At 39.2% G+C, this 21,141-nt stretch overlaps 1 protein-coding gene across 1 annotated transcript in view; it reads right to left on the minus strand.

Annotated features, from left to right (window-relative positions):
- Window positions 1-21,141, minus strand: part of ATP11A (ATPase phospholipid transporting 11A) — a 128,311-nt gene that overhangs the window by 86,586 nt on the left and 20,584 nt on the right. The gene's annotated exons all lie outside the window — the stretch shown is intronic.

The raw sequence follows: 21,141 nt of genomic DNA on the forward strand, positions 1-21,141 counted from the left end.
TTTACGGCCTCTGTTCCTCACTAGGGGAAATTTAGCTTAACATAGAGCTCCCAAAATGGCAGGAAAGGAGAGCAAAGCAAAGGGAGAAAGGAAGGGGCAGAGAGGTGGCCAAACTCATTGTGCTGTGGGGAAAGAGGAGGGGAGGGCCCCTGACTGACATGGCTGAACAGCAGCACCCCTGAGCACCGGCTCTGAAAGTAAAGGGGTGTGCAGGCAGTTGATGTAGTTCGTGTTTAGACAGTAAGACAGAAACCAGAGTAAAACAGAAAGGGGAACTCACACTCTGATCTTATAAAGAACTATCTCTACGCTTTCTTCTAGGCAGTCAGGTTTTAACTCAGGAGTATGTAGGTTTCACTTTTTGTGTATGCATCTGGAGGAAGGAATTGGGTTCATGCAATATTGAATTTTCTCCTGTTAAAAAAACAAACAAACGTATTTTTGAAGATCTGACAAAAACAGTGAGTTCGGTATCTCTGCTGTATTAACGCACCTGCCAACCTGTTTGACAGAGGATATATACTAAAGTCTGGCCTGAAACATACAACACGACTGCTCTCAGACTACAAATGAAACATAGGAAACAGGTAGAATAGCTCTGAATCTCTGGGGCCACCATAGGAGATACTGCTGGATCATGTCAAAAAGCAGTGACTGTCCAGCATCTGCTGAAATCCCAACCTTGACCCTACAACCTCTACAGTTGATTTCAGGTGAGTTTGGCAGTGCTGGTCACACACAAGTAATGCTACCATCCAGGAGAGTCACCATGCCCTCACTCATGTGACAAACACCAGTGTACAGATGCACTCAAATTATTAAAAAACAAACAAAAAAAAACTTTATCTGAAGGAAAAAGTGGACACAGGAAAATTGCATCTTCCATACAAATCCACTGGCACGAGCTGTAATTCTGCTCTGCTATAGTGCCATTAGCTACCTGAAGAGCCTTCTGTAGCCATGAGCTACACAGTGGCCACCACCACAAGGCAGAACAAGCATCGAAAAAGCAAATTCTATGTAAGACAAAGATTACTATCAGTTTGGAAAGCTTCTCAGCCAAATCTTCATAAGATGCTGTAAAAGCAAGAAAAGAATTTCTACCAAAAAAAAAAAATAATATAGCACTGGAGATATTCATGAATTTAGAACTTAGTTTACAGGCCTGGAGATAGGAATGTCATCTTACAGAGAAGGTCACGCATACCACCTAGTGAAGCACATAATCCGGTAGACAACATCTGCAATAAGTTTCAACCTGCACTGGGGATGCAGTGATGTGGAAGGCGTGTTATGTAGCAGCTACAACCTTAACACTGCAAAGGGTCACTGCCTTTGCTGTTCTGGGCTTCTAAAGATATGGGTATTTTCCCTTGCTGTAGGGGATAAAACTTCCCCTCCCACCTTGTACACAAACGTATGTATGCATTTGAAAAATATCAGATATCTTAGCAGAAACGAAAGGTATTTGCTACCTTTTTCAAATAACTTACGCTGAGCAAGAGTCATACAATATTTGAAGTCATAAAGCAGCTCATGAAAAGTGATCATAAATCTTTCTTGAGGCAGCCTTAAATTAGCTGAAATATTTATTTTTAGCCCCTGATAAGACTTGCACCTATGGGACCAAAATTTGTTCAATGATATAGTGTTAAAACTGAATTAGCATGGAATTATACATAAGAGTCAAAACACAGTCTAGCCCCATATCGCTACATCATTCATCTCAAACTTCTATTAGTGTCTTTGAGCCTGAGCTTTTTAAATACTGTGGACTGATTTATATCACTGAATCAGTTAAACTATTAATACTGGAACTGAACGTGAAACAACGTCGTCCCTCTCAGCATCAAAAAAAGGTGATGCCAATACTAAATATTGCACTGATTTCATCACTTCATTTCACAGTAAGCCTGAAAAAAATCAGTAGCTACAAGTCTTGGAAAGCCCTTACTTTTATGCAGAACCAGTTACGTCAACTGAAAATTGGACAGTGTTTTCATTGCTTTTTTAAAAAACACATTTAACCTGTGTTGATGGGCTTCTAAAACTCATTTACACTATTCTTAGATTGCCATTGTCTTTTGTATTGGTACACAAATTGCCACAAGTTAATGAACTCCCTAAATTAAAATAAAGTTTGAAGGTCTTTCAACATGGTATTTCACTTTAAAGTATTAGACATCTAAACTGAGGATGGCATCTTCAATCACCATGCAAGAACTTACATCTTTCCCATTATATATAGAGCCAGCATTTAATCAGCTTTCTGTTTTGGACTCTCCAACATTATTTAAGTAGTTTACGTCTCTGAAATGATCACACACCAAAAGATCTAAGAACACTCTTATTCTTTTGAAATCTCTCCAAAAAGGCTATTCTTCTTTTATTGCTAGCTTGTCATTATTGGTTGGTGCCATTTCCTTCAAAAACAACAAAAAAACTAGCACTAAAACCTATTGATTTGAGAAGTTCCACTCCAGTAAGAACACATTAAATTCAGACATACGATAAAATTTATTGGATTGTCCAATCACCTTTGTTCAAAAATTCTCTAGGTTACAGAACAAGAACAGACTAAGAATAGAAATCATGCTGGTGATTCCTTAAAATTAATAAATGAGTGAGAAGGCCAACATTAGGCCCATATTTTCTTCAAGTCACAAAAAGTAATGCAAATCAACACACATCAAGTCATTACTTTCATTATTTCGGTAAAAGAGAATGAGGGAAAAAATAACAGATTACAGCTTTTACAAGTTGCTCCAATTACAATTACTTTCAGAGAAGCAAATAAGACAAATTTAAAATTAATAATTTGAGGTGGGTTTAAAGAGATTATTACCAGAGTCCCAAAACTAAAACAACTGACTAGCTGACATTCATTTCGGAACATCTTGAAAATCACCCCCCCAACACTTTACTTTTCCCTCTTGAGCCCTCTAGAAACATTCATAGATGGACGCTCAATACTAAATGCACCAGCTGCATCTTGTAGACCAGATATGATAACAGAGGAGCTTACACATGCAAGCTCATCGTTGCTGCTTCTTTCCAACACATAGAAATGGAAGAGGAAAAAAGCACTAAAGGTATTTCTTGCTTAGAACTATACCAGTTTCTAAAGGTAAGTTTTCAGGTATTTTCTACAGGTTATTTAAATACAAGTACTATTTCTAAGTATTCGTAATTACTGAGACTGGGGCAAATGTATGATACCTTTTTTGCCCTAGAAAAATAAAAAAAATCACCTACTGCATTATCACTTACATTCAGCTAAACATATTTTGCTTTTCCTCCCACTACCAGACATAGCCAAGAATCAACCATGCACATCTAGCTTGTATCAGAGTACCTATAATAACCATTTCAGTCTAGCACTTAAAAATCTTCTGTCTGCTTATCCTGTATGTTTCTTTAGCTACACAAAGTATCAAACCAAACAGCCAACTAGCTAAAGAGAAATGAGAAGTCTAATTAAACAGGAAAAAACCTATACATGCTGAGCAAAGAAACCTTGGAGCAGGATCTAAAGGTTCCCTAGTTCAGGCTCTAGAGAGCTCCAGGGGATCAATTTCCAAGGTCAGAGGACCTTCAATGTCCAGCCTCCAAGCACAAACAAGAGAGAAGCCCCAGAAGAAAAGTGGACAGTGTCCACAAAGTCCCCAGTGTCTGTCGGGAAAGGTTGTTTGACCACAGATTTATTTTTATTTTATTCATTTTACCAAAAAAAGTAACTGTAAATTCAGCAGGTTGTCAGACTGCTGCACTTCAGTATGATGCTGTCACACAATTCCGTTCCACTCAGCAGCTGCTGCTCTGACTTAAGGTTTTGAAGGTTCTGCAGCATGTTAGGCATGATAAGAAACACTGCTGAAGCTGATAAAAGGTAGGGAACTTCCCACATGACACCAAAAATAAAGACCTGCCACACAGAGGGGAGGATACTTCACGCTTCCAAAAGGTCCTGGTGCTTGGCTTGTTATGCAAACTCAGAAACAGCAAAAACAAAGTGCCCCAAACATGAGCAGCCTCAAGCACAGATAAAGCACTTCGCTCCTCTGAAGGTCCTCATACTTATCAGTATCACTTCCATCTCTACCAGGGATCTATATACCACTGGACAAAATCAAATCTGATAGCATCCTTCACTGAGAATTACTATAAACCCAGTCAATGACAATATGAATTCTTATTCCTTACTGGAAAAAACGTCATCAGAAAAATACAGAATATTCCCAAGCATTGCCTGATATAGAAGTCAGAAACTTTTTCCACCTCTTCATTTTAAGTTAACACAAACACCTTTGTTGCAGGACTGTGCTACTTTCTTTTTTTCTTGAAAAAGCAAAGCACTTGAAATTTCAAACATCAGTTTCTGTGCTCCAAGTAATAGCATAATAAGAGATCAGAAGTTAACAGAGCACCAGCTGTTACAGATAAGACCTACTTGTTGAAACAAACAAGATAACTACTAATATTAATGCATAAATCCATTGCAAATGTTTGCAAAATGACTAAATCTATTTATCTGCAAGAACAAAGCAGAAATGCTGCAGGTTTTCTGCTAGACATCAGAAAGGAAGATTCTTCAATCAGGACGTCATAAAGTGCTACACAGTGCCAAGTTAAAAAGAAATTTAGGGTTTCAAGTTTTCTATTCAGCTTCATTCCTAATTGTGTTCAAAGGGTCATAATCTAAGCAGCTGTGGTGGGAATTGTTCAGAATTATTCTAGAAGAAAATGATTTTATTAACAAAAACAGTTCCTCTTTCACGAAAGAGAAGTAAGCCATAGCATAAGCTGTTAAGTCACCCACACATAATACAATAAGAAGCATCCCCGTATGCAATGTGTCACTTATTCAATATTTAATATAGCTTAAATTGCCATGACCTAGATGCACGGCAAGGGAAACAAAGCATACAACACAAGCTGAACAAAAAAAGTTTCTTTTGTAGGACATATGAAAGGACCTCTAAACACTACTTTTAAGTTTAGCTCTACATTTTTATTCTTTCAAGACAGCCACACATGAGATTTTTTTTTTGTTTTTATGAAAAAATATAAGTATTTTAATAAAATCCTCCTCTGCTTTTCCACTGTTTATACTTCTAATTTCAGTTAAGTTTTCTTCTATTGTCTTCCCCCTATGAAAGCATTTTTCCACATCCATCCTGAAGAAAGGTTTCCATCAGTCAGTCGCATCCTGTTCTTGCAAAGAAGTGGGCTCATCCTGTTCTTTGCTGGTATACAACAATAACACAAAAGACCAAAAAACTGACCATAAGAACAGTTTTACCTTGAAAATCTTCCCACTCAAGATGAGAGTGGGTCAACACAAGAAAGCAGTGTTTAGGATATCGTTTTAATAATGAATGGAAGGCTTGAATTAAGTCCAGGATCCAGCCAGCAGCAGGACCACACACCGACGCGTAGCATGGTCTGTTGCTTTTGCATCAGTCCCCCAAAAAAGATAAGGAGTGCTGCATGATCTGTTCTGGGTTTTCTATTTTTTTAAACCAATTTTATAAATAGAAAATCAAGCTTGATATCTTTCCTCCTAAGCCAGAGCAAGGAAAAGAATACAGCCTATAGTCCTGCATTTTATTACAGCAAAGCCAAATGAAATTCAGAATAGAACAACAAATCTTTTTTTTTTTTTTTTCTTTTTGTGGAGAAGTGCCTCAAAATGAAAGACTGGAAGCTGCAATCTGCCAGGTAGACTAAGTGGTATAAAACCATGTGCCCAGTGGTCCTTAAAATGCCAGGCAAAAAAGTCAAGCAAGTAAACAAACTGGGAGACAGACATTCTGCATGGCAGGACGACCAGCAAAGCAAAGGCTACGACTACAGTAGACGAAACAGAGCTAGGGCTCGGGTGAAATTAGGATTACCCATACCATTAATTAGCTTATTCCCAGCACAGTTCTAGCTTGTGCTCGCTACCACATTGTAAGATGCCTGAGAACAACGTAGGGAATAACAGAGGACAAAAACGATTTCCCCACCAGATGATATGGTGGAGTTCACCCTCTTTTGGCAGGGAGGTGTTTTGCTGTAGGGATGGGAACTATTCCGTGACACTTCTTCAGGTCAGAGACATCCCCCAGACTGCTTTATTTACTAGCATGAGAACGACAAAGGAAACCCACAAATAAACTGTGATCCCCTTCCCAAATCTGTGACTATCAGGTTTCAACATCTCAACCCATACATGCAGCAAATACAAAGCACCTGTTCCTTCCATTACAACAGCACAGATGGCACAAGGTTCTGCAGGCGGCTTGAAGCAGACAGCCTCCAGAGGTCCCTCCCAACCATGCTGAGGGTCTGTGATATAGGGGTAAAAAAAAAATATATATATATATTTTTTTTTATATACACACACTAACTTCATCTGGACAGAAGTATCATATTTAGAGTGCATTTGCACACACGTGGGATGACTTCATCTTTAGAATGAAACTGGATAATGACCTCCCCAAAATTCAGAGAGCAGTGATGTATGAGGAAACAAGTCAGGGAGACGGTTTTATATGCAGATCAACCAAGTCCAGGTGTTGCCACGTACCTGAACAAGGGCAAGTGTCACACCTTAATTTCTTGGGCTGGGAACGGTATGTGTTAGGCCACAGTGGTAAACAATGTCTGCAGCAAGTTTTGAAGGAAAGAATAATTAAGGGTAGAGGCAAATGGAAGACAGCACAAAATGCAGTATGGATTTACCTTACAGGAACTAGACCAGACCAACACAGGCTTTTTTTTCCCCTGAATTTAAATACTTGGGTGATGCAGATCTGTCTGGTTTGTCTGGACATCGATTCAGCATTTGATGAAGTACCACAAAGCCACTGATTAGGTAAAACATAACTTTTCATGGATACAGTAAGTGAGGGTTTTCAATAAAAAGCCTGGAATTAGTATTACAATCGAAAACCTTGAAAACTATAGCAAAAAAATGCAATAAAATTTAATTGTACAGTGTACAAGATGAAGCGCTTCTAATGACTAACAGCAAGAATTGTGGTTATAAGCTGACAGTTTATTAGTTGGGAACGAGACAGGGGATGAGTTGCAGCCTGTAGAGAAAGTACTGTACTGATGTCACTATACAAGGCACGGGTGAGATGTGTGAAATATTTGACACTGGTCCTCCTTATTCAAATAGCATCAACTTACAGTAACACAGACACAGAACTGGGTTATGTCAATAATTAGAGAAGAAACTAATTGTAATGAAACTAAATAATTGTAATGAGAAGAACCTAAACTACCAAGGCTTGGATGGGTGTGTGCTTCACTGGATTATAAACTGGCTGGGTGGCTGGGCCCAAAGAGTTGTGGTGAATGGAGTTAAATCCAGCAGGAGGCTGGTCCCTACTGGTGTCCCCCAGGGCTCAGTACTGGGGCCAGTTCTCTCCAATATCTTTATCAGTGATCTAGACAAGAGGATCGAGTGCACCCTCAGTAAGTTTGCAGATGACACCAAGTTAGGTGCGTGTGTCGATCTGCTCGAGGGAAGGAAGGCTCTGCAGGAGGATCTGGATAGGCTGGACCGATGGGCTGAGGTCAACTGCATGAAGTTCAACAAGGCCAAGTGCCGGGTCCTGCATCTGGGGCACAACAACCCCAAGCAGCGCTACAGGCTGGGAGATGAGTGGTTGGAAAGCTGCCTGGCAGAGAAGGACCTGGGAGTACTGGTTGATAGGCAGCTGAATATGAGCCAGCAGTGTGCCCAGGTGGCCAAGAAGGCCAACAGCATCCTGGCTTGTATCTGAGATAGCATGGCCAGCAGGACTGAGGAAGTGATCGTTCCCCTGTACTTGGCTCTGGTGAGGCCACACTCGAGTACTGTGTTCAGTTTTGGGCCCCTCGCTAAAGAAGGACATCGAGGTGCTCGAGCAAGTCCAGAGAAGGGCAGTGCAGCTGGTGAAGGGTCTAGAGAACAAATCTTGTAAGGAGTGGCTGAGGGAGCTGGAGCTGTTTAGTCTAGAGAAAAAGAGGCTCAGGGGAGACCTTATTGCGCTCTACAATTACCATGAAGGAGGCTGTAGCGAGGTGGGGGTTGGTCTCTTCTCCCAAGCACCAAGTGGTAAGATGCAGGGAAATGGCCTTCAGTTGCACAGGGGTGGTTTAGGTTGGATATTAGGAGAAATTTCTTTACTGAAAGAGTTGTGCGTCATTGGAGCAGGCTGCTCAGGTAAGTGGTTGAGTCACCATTCCTGGAGGTCTTCAAGAAACTTGCAGATTTAGAACTCAGGGGCATGGTTTAGTGGTGGACTTGTCAATGCTCAGTTAAAGGTTGGACTAGATGATCTTAGAGGTCTTTTCCAACCTGAATGATTCTATGATTCTACCTTGGTCTAGGGAAAGTCTAGGAAACCTAGGAGTCTAGGAAATTGAAGTCTAAAAAGGTATGGTTGTACAAAATACATCAGAATAAGAAGGAAACGATGAAAAAATACCAAACCTAGCATCCCAAACTGCTCTTCAAGTCTATACTTGAAACGTTCTTCCATCCCAGAAGACTTCCTTAACAAACATGCTAACACATGACTAGACAGAGGACTACACCTATACATCTGTATTTCGTGGACATACCTTTTGAGCAGTCAGAATTGGCAATACGTCAGCACTGAGAATTAGTTCCCTCCTCAGATAAAGAGAAGCAGCTCAGATTTTGCTCATTTCAATTACGCAAGTCCAGCATGCTGTGTATGTAGCCTCCAAGCAGAAGAGTTACAGACCTCACACTCTCAGAACCACCTCAACACTAAGAAGTGGAGCCTTTACCAATTGCTATGGAACAGCTTTGGATACCGAGGAGAAAATGCAAAAATACATGGAGACCAGCATGATTGCAGAATTTAAGTTCAAGCTGCTGAACTACAGTACTACTACTACTATAGTTACTGAAATGACCTCTGGTTATCAGTGAGGGTATTTTGTTATAATCAGTAGCACCATAGCTAAATACATAATTTTTATAGAAATGATTTTGAAGTTCCTGGATGAGTGGCAGTATTATACCGAAACAAAGAGCCTAGGGTTAAAAACAAGTGCAAGTGTTTTCTTTGCATAAACAAAAACCTATCCATAAGGTATCAGTGGATTCCTGCCCAAGAAAACAGTGCCTGAGACTGGGAGTATCCCGAGAGTATTATATGGGGATGATGCATGATGTCAGATGTCTCAAACATCTTCCTGTAATTATACTTACATTACAATTACAGTAGTTTTGCAACAGGATTTCTACACAACGTTTTCAGGGTTAAAAAGGTGACCAACTAGGAGCACCCTGAGAAGAGTCATCACAGTCCGTAAGGCAATCTGTCTTTTCCTCCTGGTTTCCTGTTGGGCCATTCTTAGCTTGCAGCACAGACAAATGACGCAACTTCTGTTCTTGCATCTGTACGATCAAGTCACTGTTGCAGACTCGGTACTGCTAGATGAAGCGCTCCACTTCTGACTATGCAGCTGTTGCAGCAAGACACAGATAAGAAAAAAGAGGACAAGAGCAATTCCACAGGAATTTCTTGTGCCTCGGAAGGCGATTATGCTTCTTGGAGGGAACATTTTGCTTGTGCCACTGTCACTGAATTTCAATTCAACAGGTTATTCTAGTGAGGAAAATGAGCAAAACAGTGATGGCAACCTGTCTAAACTTGCTAAGCTATGGCTAATGGAAAGCCACCTAAAAGTTTGAGAAGACCTACAGATAAGCTTTTTGGGGGCTGCCATATCAAGAGTAATGCATTTAATCTCCCACAAGCCTCCACTATAAGAGTGGCCTACCGATGTGTGAGAGGTAAAACTGATGTGCTCGCTCAAAATAAACAGCTGGTCTCTAACAGCATTTGATTCACAGGCCACCAACCCCTTGTTATTTAGTGGCTGCAGACAGCAGCAGTTGAAGTTTTAGTGTTGCCTAAGCTTTTAACAGTTACCAAGAACGGCACTACTACTTGGCATCTCTAATGGCTCCCTGGATAAAGTGTGTTCAACACTAAAAGGTAGATGACTCCTAGCTCACAGGAAGTGACTGGGTAAAGGGCCAGAAGTACAGGTTTACACCAGAAGATCATCTAACGTCAGTTTGACTGCACTGAGCTTCAACTTGCCATGAAATGAAAAAGATAAGGCTTTAAACTATATCCTAACTGCACACATAGATATATATATATGCACGTGCAACACCCAGAAGCCCAAACATCATAACAGTGTGTATGACAAGGGAAGCCAATGAAAACATACAAGAAGTTTACAGTAAAGAAATAGCAATAAATATAAAAGTTGTCTTTAAAAGTCGCCACAAAAGCTTATTTGATACTCAACTGAAAACAAGCTAAAAATGCCGCCTAACTTTATTAGCACTGTTAAGCACTTTTCAGACATGCCGATTCACCAGGATAGCCATCAGATATAGGAACTTTGCTCCTCTGGAGCAACAGATGGACACTCAAATCAAGCTCCAACAAAATATATTCTTAAAGAAAATAGTTTAGGATGGCACGGGAGCAAAAGCATTTTGTGTAGAGAGAGAGAAAAGAATTGACGTTGAGGAATATAAATCATCTCAAAAGGCAAAGCATGCTCTGAGCGGATGAAGATCACTAGGCCCAGTATTCTCATTTTCAATGCAATTCATGAGCCCTTTCAGGCAACAGTATTGTCTGTGAAACAGCACCACAATGCTGAATGCCAGAAGCAAGAGAGGCTGGAGTCAAGAGGAAAAATTTCCTGAAGGAAAGGAGGGGTCATAAAGAGAAAAATGGAAAATAAGTAGAAGTCTTCTGAGAAACGTTATTTCTTCTAAGCATGGCACATTTAGATGTTACCCAACTAAAATTCTTAGTAAACATGATGCTACCTTAAAACGAAAAGCAATACACAAAACAGAGAAACTACTCTATTCCTGACAGAAATCCATTTCAGACAGATGTGCTCTACTAGCAAATTGCTAAGTGGCACTGACACTCAAACAATACATAGATAAGATTTTTACTTTATACTCCATAATTTTATAAATGCTTATCTGTTGTTTTTCCAAGTTTGTTTGTTTGTGGTAGTAAACTGAGATAGCAACGTTGCTGGAACTGCTTATTTTTAAGCACTTCCACAAATACTGCAATTTGCTCGCACTGATGCTTCCATACACTGATTTTAAAAAGGGGACCTAGAAGCTAGCTTAAGAATACAAAGCTTTATTCTTCCCACACATTAAGTGAGAGAACAATGATGACTGCAGCTTTGAGAGGACAGTTTTTAATTCTGAAAGCAGAACCCTTCTGTGAAGCACGAAATCCTTCAGATAATTTCCACTGCCGTGGCATGGGCAGGAAGTCACACGAGCTTACTTCCCCCAGTAACAATACAGGTACATACACTGACAGAATCACCAAGACTCATTCCGATCTGAAAATAAGGCAATAGTCCAAACCCTGACTTTACCAGAAAGTATTTCGTGATTAATTCTCAACTATTTGATGCATCCAATGCCTTAAGGTAAGGCGGAGAGAGGGAAAAAAAACATGACAAAAGCAAAAACCATTGAAAATCTACATTTCAGAAAGGCTACCAGTCTTAACCACTTCACATATTGTTTGTTCTGCTCAGATAAAGACGTGTATATCATTTTAGGCAGTGACCCGTATCACACAGCACTGACTGCTTTGACAATGCTTAAGTAGGAAATGGGATTAAGCAATTTACTGTGTAAATGGTAAACCACAAAAACAACACAACAGAAGCAATCTAGCGGTCATGTTTTTGTCGAGTGTCAGTTAGCACACAGAACAAAAATAAAAGGATTCATAATTACTTTAACCAATAAAGTTTGGCATTTTTCACAAAGAAGAATTATCAGGGGTTGATTTCATGAAGCTTTTTGCCTAGAGATAAAACTGGCATCCACACAAACTGCAAATGAAGCCAAATGGTTTTACCTCTAAATAAATCATTTCTCAGTCACAGTCCCTGAAGGCAAACCTGCTCCAGTCCGCTGCAATCTTAAACCTGTCATAGCTGACTTCCACATATATTCTTGCACGAACTAAAGTATTTCTTCCTATATGAAAATTTTAAGTTGTGGCAGCAAATTAGTAATGAATATTTGAAATTAAACTCAAGAAACGTTTGTCTACGGTTTGTAGATCACTCCTGCAAGAAACACAACCAGTGCAAAGACTGAAAAACCTCATTTTTATTCAAAAAATCTGGACCTAGTATGGACTAGGCTGTATTTTAAACTGGAGTTTAATTGCCCTGTAACAGAGAGCCTTTAAGAAATTCTGCACATTCAAAGGTTTAAGAGCAGTGCTGGGCCAGTACTAAACTTTCAGAGCAGCTGGAAAAACAACCCTGATTACTATCAGAGGAAGTGTTTTGTAAGCTTTGAAAAGGCTGGAGTTTCCCTGAAGCAGATAAAAATGGGATAATCTTCAGAAGAGTACATAAAAATGTTAGAGAGCTATATATAGATATCTGAAAGTTAGGTCACCTCCCATTCTTAAGGAAAAAGTTCAGTACATCAGACATTAGAGATGGTAAACAATCCTAATCTCCATATTAAAGAAAATGACTATTGTCTCAGTTCAACAAAAAATAAAAGTTGCAAACTTATTTTTCTACTACTAAATAGACATCTAATTCAAAAAAGCTAGACCAGGAAATTATAACAAGATTAAAAAATGCAAAATCAAAAACCCAGCTTGAATAATTACATTTTATTTCTATGTAAATCATTCCATATGGAAAAAAGCTAGTTTCATAGAATTGCAGATTATCCTCAGTTGTAACAGATTGAAGCATACCAGAAGACTCAACTACTGCTTTAGTTTCTTTTCACTGATTTTCATCTGACGGAGAAAAAAGTCTTTCAGAAGCAGTCCTCTTAGGATACAATTTCTAACACTGTAAAGCAAAATCCTCAATTTGTATCAATTCCCCCTTCTGAGTTTGTTGGATGTAGCTCTAAATATAACACCGTGTTTAAATCAGGCTATCTCTGTTTACGTAAAACTTAGTTCAGAGTTTGTCGCACTAAAAAGTGACCTCAATTTTTTCATACATTTCACTGATGACTGTTCAGAAATCCTTCTCCATTAGGGTAACTATTTCAGCGCATCTGCTTTAAATAATCAGTTGCAGAACGCGTCGAGAACAAGACTTCTTCAATGTTTTCAGCCCATTAAAGTTGCATAAATTCAAAATACAATCCTATTCTTTGCTGTCCTCTCTGCTGCTCTCCTCTCCTGAATACAGATCCTAAAAGACAAGAACAAGATTTTGAAAGATTTGAGGTGTCTTCTCCCCACACTTTTACAGAAAGAACACTTATTATAATTGCAACTTGATGTTCTGCAAAGGGTGATGAGCTAAACTGATATACAACAACCTAAACAGCTCCCCCTCAAAAAAAGATGTACCGCTGAAAACACAGAAGCAAGATACCCCAAGTCATCAGGTATAACGGCAGTTGTCTCCAGCTGTCTCTCTACTGTGGTTTACAACGTGGCATTTATCAGTTTTTACTTACTGTCAGTATTGCTTTTGCTGTTTATGTACTGCAGCTACGGGACATTTTTTATTACTCACTAACTCTGGCCTTGTGCTTTACAAGCTGCTTTACCTTGTGCTTGACAGTCTCCAAAATGTTTTTCCTTCGATTCTAAATCAATTAGAGAAGAGAGAGAGAGAGAGAGATGCAGTGGAAATATCTATTTTTATACTTACTGTTCTCAGGTTGTCTTTTTTACTAGAAGCAGTTACTCTCAATAAACACACAGTACAGGCAAATAAAGGTCATGTCAGTAGAAAGACCTATTCTTATCCTGAGAACAGTGGGCATCATACACTGCTTTTCATATTATCTGGAAAAAAAAATATCATCTTTCCCACAGTTAACATTCACCTTGCAAGTTATTTTTGAATTTGGCCCTTCCTCCTCAGACTCCAGGTGAGGTTGGGAAATGATGAGCAGAAGAGCTTGCACGTGCGACAAGAACAGGTCAGACAAAGGACGAAGGGCTCAGTTAAATGACATCTGCAAGGGAATAAACCACATTGGAGGGGGGCAGTACAAAAATACAGAACCGATACAAGCGTAAACCAAAAACAATCTGATACTTGCAGTATCAGAACTGTAATGCTTTTTTTTTTTAAAAAAAAGTTTGAGAAAGACTAACCCCACACCACTTTCAAACCCATAGTATCTCATTATTGAATTACTTACTGTTAACAGGCTTCCCATTCTTCCTACTTACAGATCTAGTCTTTTCTAAGCTTAATGTGCACACTTACACAACTCACGTTGAGAAAAAATCATTTCCATCAGGTTGAATACGCATGAGATGGAGGTAAGTTTAACAAACCACTATCTTTAAAGTCAATCATCTTGGGATGGACAGAGTTTTGAGAACCAACTTTTTTAGTGCCTTGTAACATTTGTTCAACTACTTACATGACAAGATAATTTATTTTACATTTTTTCTTTGGGATGCCATAAAAAATTGGGAGGTCTATTTGTCACCTTTCTGTAATGCATAGACTATAATTTATTGAGTTGCATGGCACCTAAATAAGTACAGACAGCACTAAACAGAAAATACAGAGCTTTAAACTGAACTGTTTTCCAGACCTATCCAATCCACATGAGAAGAATTCTCTTATGTTCTCATGTTGCTGGGGTTAAAAAAAAAAAAAGTATTACCCAGAAAACTGTCAATTTCTGCTACAGTTTGGGGGAAAATGAAAAAAGGGTTAACACACTCAATTCCTTACATCAAATTAAAAACGAAAATTAGTTTATGGCAGTTTACAGAAGATGATCAGCTTTTTCTTCTACTACTCGTAATACCTTACTGCAGTCTACGTTAGGTGCTCATCAACCATCACCACCTACAAGGATGAGACTGTTCAGCTCAACCATTTGATGAATCATTCAAGCTGACAGACATTTTCCATAACCACAGTTGTAACACCTGCATTCTTCATCACAAAAGCAACAGCTTAGCCATCAACCTGACCCAGAAACACTCACGGGTTCTCTGAAGAAGAAACAAGATCCTTCCCTTTGTGAAGGTGAAAGTTGTGGCCAAAGCTCTCACATTTTCAGGCCTGAAAGAAGGTGTCTAAGTTAAAGCCGGGCTGCTTTTAAAGCTTCTCCTGTTGTAGATGAGTGCTGTAAGTTACTAACGCTTCTACTAAGAATGCTGTTAATCAGGTTTCAAACTTCACATGCCCAAGCTAGCCCACAGTTGTACGTTTATATATAGATAAACCAAAAATTTCAGTTTTACACAGGAAACAATTATTCATAGACAGAATTGCTGATACTTTACACAGCAGCCTTGAAAATCTGGGTAGTTCTGCACTGCTTTATTTTCTTAGAGCATCAATCCTTAAACTTTACTGATTGGGAATCTTCTTTAAGATCTTCTGAAACCTTCATAAAATCCACTATGCAATGCATCTTTCCATACTCATGCAGTCATTCCTGTGACTGACATCCCTTTCATTAAAGCAATGGGACTTACAAAAAAGAAAAGCACAGCATTCAGGTCTATTTTCCAGAAAAAAAAAAAACCCTCCTGATTATGTTTTAGCCACAAACTTTCCTCTCACTGCTCAATCCTATTTAGCTTTCCCTCAAAGTCACACCATAGTGATTATCCCAGTCACCCTTACTAGATTTACTCACAGTCTGAAGTAGTGACCAAATACACATATAATATCCAGTGCACGAAGGAATCACAGTAATGATGTTTTCTGTTCCATTTTTCTACTTCATCCCTGAAGGCTCCTGCCATTGTTTCCATTTTTGATAGCTACTGAGCAGAGAACATATGCTTTTGAAGAACTACCCGCAACTACTATACAATTTCTCCCGAAGGATCACAGCTAGCTCTCTGTTACGGCAGACATAAGCAGAATTGTTTTCATCCTCTTCCTTCAGCATGTGTTACTTTGCATTTATCAATGCTGAATTCCACCAGCTATTTATTGTTCGTTTTCTCTGTATTTTGAATTCCTTTTGTTCTCACAATCAATTTTGATTGTCCGATTTTGTATTACTAGCTGGATGTCAGCATATTTCGCTCCCTTTTCCAGATGCGTGGATTTCCTGAGAGCACCCATCCTTGCAGATTACAATGGCAATACCTCTGTGGAAATGGACCATTTATAATCTTGCCATTTTCTCATCTTTTAGCAAGTTATTAATACAAGAGGAGGCATCTCCTCTTAACCCACAACATCTGATTGCCTTTAAAAGCCTTTGGCAGGAGGTCTTGTCTATTTATTTATTTTTTAATAAACCAACGTGCATTATACCAGCTATTATACCATACTTCCCCCTTCACCCCCCCCCTCCAGATTCTAACTGCTTTATGAGGTATGAGTTCTAGCTAAAAAAAAAAAAAAAAAAGGCAAAAAAAAGCTGTAATCTTAACTATATTTGTGTGTTTGCAGAATTTGTTATACTTTACTTCCTCCAAACTCCCAGATCAATTTCCCTCCTAGGCCCATACAGTATCACACTTGTACTTTCCACAGCCTGATGTGACAGATTACATACTACAGATTAAAAATGACACTTCTATATCTGAAGCGCTTTACAACTTCAGCGAGTATCATCTGGTCTGCGTCCTCCTATTCATTTTACTGACTCACTATTAAAAGACAGTTCCTCTTATCCACAGCCTGCAAGAGTACCTTCGAGTCTGGGAATTTCCACAGCGAGCAGCACCGCAAAGAACTCACGTGGCTTGTCTGCTGAAACAGCACCACTCAAGAGCTCCTTCATGCTCCGGTCACTTGATGGACTTCAGCCTTCCTAGCACGCTGCCCGCTGCCAGTGTTAAGAGATATTATATGATTTTAATTTCAAGTTTGCCACTCTCTTCCTCCTCCTCTTCTCTTAGATACAAGTACCACTCTTCAAAAGATTACTACCACCAGCTTTCTTCACTACATGATCAGTAGTTTTTTTTTTTTCTTTCGATACACGTTACTTCCAAGTCTCCAATATGCTGTCTTCATCCAGCCTTCATGACATATGCAAGGCTCTTACCTTCACAGCTACACCTCTTCACTGCTTCTTAATGAGCTTCACTGTTTCTATAAGACTCGATTAGATTTTCGGGAAGAGGGGGGCCAGGATAAGTCTTACACCAAAAAAAATCAGGGTGGTGGTGTTCACACAAGGACGCCAAATAGTACAATACAGGTCACATCTGCAAGGTGATAGTTGAGTAGCTTCTTAAACCAGGCTTCCTGCCCTGTTTAAGACTGTAATATCCTCTTTGCACACTGAGGCAGAGGACATCCATGACGGTTGAAGTGTTGTCTTTACATTACACCAAGTTGAGACTTGTTCCTCCTTCTCCCCTTTGAAAGCAAATACATTTTCCTGCTACGACCACTTTTTTTTTCTTTTTTCTTTTTTTTTTTTTTAGCCTTTTGAAAAAACTGTCAGCATTCCAATTAGTCAGTCAACAGCACAGCTCCATTACCATACCCTTCCGCCTCCTTTTAAGGCATATTTTGATCCCCATCAAGTAACACATCTTACATTACTCACAGATGAGCTGCCTCAGTAGGAGAGTGCTGTATGATTAAGGACAATTGGGTAACGCAATTCCTACCTATTTGCACCCAAATAGGGCAGCGTCTTATTGATTATCTTCCTTCCACCGAGTTCCTCAAAATGCTTATAGCATCAGTACACTCATTTTAAAATAATAGGCTGGAATATCTGTTTATTTATTTATTTATACAAAGGTACACAGCATTTCTGATGAAAGCACAAGACTGCTATTAAGCAGCTTTTCCATTTTTAAGCCCACCATTTAAGGACTTCATTTGCTGAAACATTAAAATTCAGGAAAGAGGCAACAAGAAAGAATAAAGGGACAAAATATTTTTCCTCAGGGCTTTCATCATTTCCTGAAACACCCAAGGAAACTTTTCTTCTGCAGTTTTTAGTAGAAATGTGAAAAGGCCGTTTACAATACAACTAGCACACTTTTTACATTTTGTTTATTTATGCAGCAGTTTTTGACAGCAGATAGAATGCATCTGCAATCCTCAGGACTAAAAATCTTTGCATTTTTCATTCACCAGCCCCTTAACTGTCCCCTCCTACACTTCCCAGTAGTTTTTAACTGAAAAGCCATTCAGCCCCTTTGCAAGTTCCTGAGAGATCTAATAGCGCAGCCCACCTTCATTCAGCAACGCTGCTTCTCAAACGTTGCCTTATGACAGCTCCTTCTCAGCCAAATGTTTTTCATTAATCACTTCAGTGTCTTCACCAGCATGCAACAACCCAGCACCCTAAATTCATCCTCTCCAACAGTATTAGACTGCTCCTGAGGATACCTAAAGACTCGTTTCTTACCTGAGACATACCTTTTACTTGATTTTGGCTCCTTTGAGATTTATCTTTCAATTCCCCATTTCCATCATAGTTTCTTAGCCTCTTAACAAATACCTAAGTTAGAGTAAGAATGACCAAATTCTCACTTGCAGTCTCAAACTAAATTCAGTTTAGCTCCTCTCTATCTAAATATGTAGAAACCACAATTCAACCTGGATACTTCCATAAAACAGTATCAGCACACAGCAAAATGCTAGCATTCCGTTTATTAACAGATCAAATTGAACTGTTGCACAATGTTTAATTTGGTAGGCCTTTCTGATGTACTTCACTAGCTGTCAGGCTCTTGATGCCTTTTGCTGCAGTGTCTTGAAATGTCAAAGCTTTATAGCCTACAGCTACTATGTCACTTCATCTGGCTTTGTATATGAAATAATGAAGTGGGCATCAGATCACTGAATTCAGCCTGCTTGAAGGGTGAAAAATTCCAGTCACAGATCAGAAACTAAGTAATGTAATGTGGCAGCATTTTGTTAATAGCATGAAAGCAAGTAGACCATGGAATAGCTTTATTATTATAGTAATAATGACATATTACAGTATGCTCCCCTCCTCCCTCCAAGTGTATACTCATTGCTTCTAGAAGGACAGAATCAAAATCTTTTATTTTTTGGGGCATGATGAATTTTTTTCCAAGAGTTTGGAGCTTTTTTGTTTAAGAACCATCATCACCAGTTTTAACAGAAAGCCCAGTCTATTGAGAGCATTCACTTAGATTCTAGTTTTCACCATTGCCACAAGGTTGGTTGCTTGGCCAAGTTGCTTGTCTTGTCTAGAGCTCTGCTTCAACATTGGTTATGAAATAAACAGCAAAAAGCACTTCAGTGAAATTGGTATGACAAGACGTTTCACGTCTGCTGCAAAGGATCACCCAGATCTATCAATTCACTAGAACTGAAAAATGGCAAGTCGTAAAGCATGCCCAGTGGTGACCTGGCTATTCTCCCTAGGTCAAAATTACAAGGATTCTTGAACAGATTCAACAAGTATGGGACTGTTATTTGAGTTGGTTTTTGTTGTTGTTTGTTTTTAAAGCTGTAATTCCTACCTGATAGCAATTACATACACCATCTGTTATTCTCCTGAGGACCAGGCAGGTGAATAGCTAGCTACCTTTTTATAGTTCAGTCCACAAACTGACACAGAGCAAGACCACCAAAAAAATAAAACTTAAATGATCTTTTTTTCGTAACAAAACTACTACATCAGAATTGCAAACTAAACGTCTAACACAGCTTGTTCTTTTAGTCACCCAACTCACCAGCTTTGCTTGGTAACTTAGAGCTATCAGTGGCAGGCCACCATTCAGCTTCGAGATACTTGGATGCCCTCACAGGATACTTCATCTTTGATTTTCCCATTTACACTTAAGGGCTTAAACCAATTTAATTTTGTTCTTGGTAACTCTAAACTGCATGCCAGAACCAATGAGAGGTTTGTTTCTGGTGCCTTTGACTTGTCTTAGCTAAAGTACATTAAAGAACAATGCAGATGCTGAAATAAAAAATCTCAGTGAGTAAAGGGCTGGTGTTTACTTGCCACCAGGAGACACCTGTCAAGCTCAACTTTCTCAGCAGCAGAGCAGATGATCGGCGACAGGAGAGCAACGCTTTCCCCTTGAAGCAGACTCACAGTGTGTAGTACTAGTCAGAAGGAAGGAAGCCTCAGGAGACAGTATTTTTGCTGGAGAGCACATAATGGAAGGGTGTTCCACAGAAGACATTGAAAAACTGTGCCAGTAGTGGAGAGAATGAAGATATTTATTCACAACATGTAACAGCAGCACACGAGATGCATTACAACATGAAAGCTTCCAACACACACCCAAACAATGAACAGAGATTATATTAGGAGCCCATCCTGAAATACACCTCTATAGTAAAAAGCAATTGACTTACTTTTCCAAAACACACAGAAGTAGGGTAACATCTACATGCATTATTGTAACACACCACAAGGGATTTATCCTCTACGATAAACTCCCAACTTTTTGACGAGTGCAATACTGAATAAAGGACAGTAACTGCCAATAAATGAAAAAAAAATAAAGTTCAAACAGTTCACCTAACCACACTTGAGCAAGTTTACCTTTTCCCAAATGGTGTTAACAGTATGCATTACCACCAGATCCAGAAGACAGATAAAGGAAACCTGAAATTTACTTTTAAAAATATTCTGTACTTTACGCAGGCAACACACCTTCTTCCCCATCCAATCATTTCCATCTCTACTGCAACAATATCAGACCAAGAGTCACATCACTCTAGGTCAACGTTGTAAATGTGGCACCATAAGCAATAGTCATTACTATCCAAGCCGTTGCCTTACTCTTTTCTCTACTGATGAGGCTTTTATCAGTATCTCTGTAGTAATAGATGAGTCTAATGTTAGCACTGCGGTTATACAGTAATATTGCTAATCAAGAGAACAAAACGTACTTTACAGTGCATTCATCAGGGAGGCATTTTTCAAACATAGCTCTGCTGCAATCACAGTCTTCAGGGAATTCTGCAGAAATGAGCTGAGAAACAATACTCTTGGTCTCATGCTTTCTGACTCGTGATACCTTCCAGATTCCTAGATATCAGAAAGACTTCTCTTCGTGCAGTACCTTTCAACGTGTCCTATCAAAACAACCTGGGGAATTTGGAATTAATCAGTTTAAGCTTAAAGATCAACACCAACAATTATGTCATTCTTCA

Source organism: Anser cygnoides, chromosome 1 (genome assembly GCF_040182565.1).
Source record: "Anser cygnoides isolate HZ-2024a breed goose chromosome 1, Taihu_goose_T2T_genome, whole genome shotgun sequence".
NCBI lineage: Eukaryota > Metazoa > Chordata > Aves > Anseriformes > Anatidae > Anser > Anser cygnoides.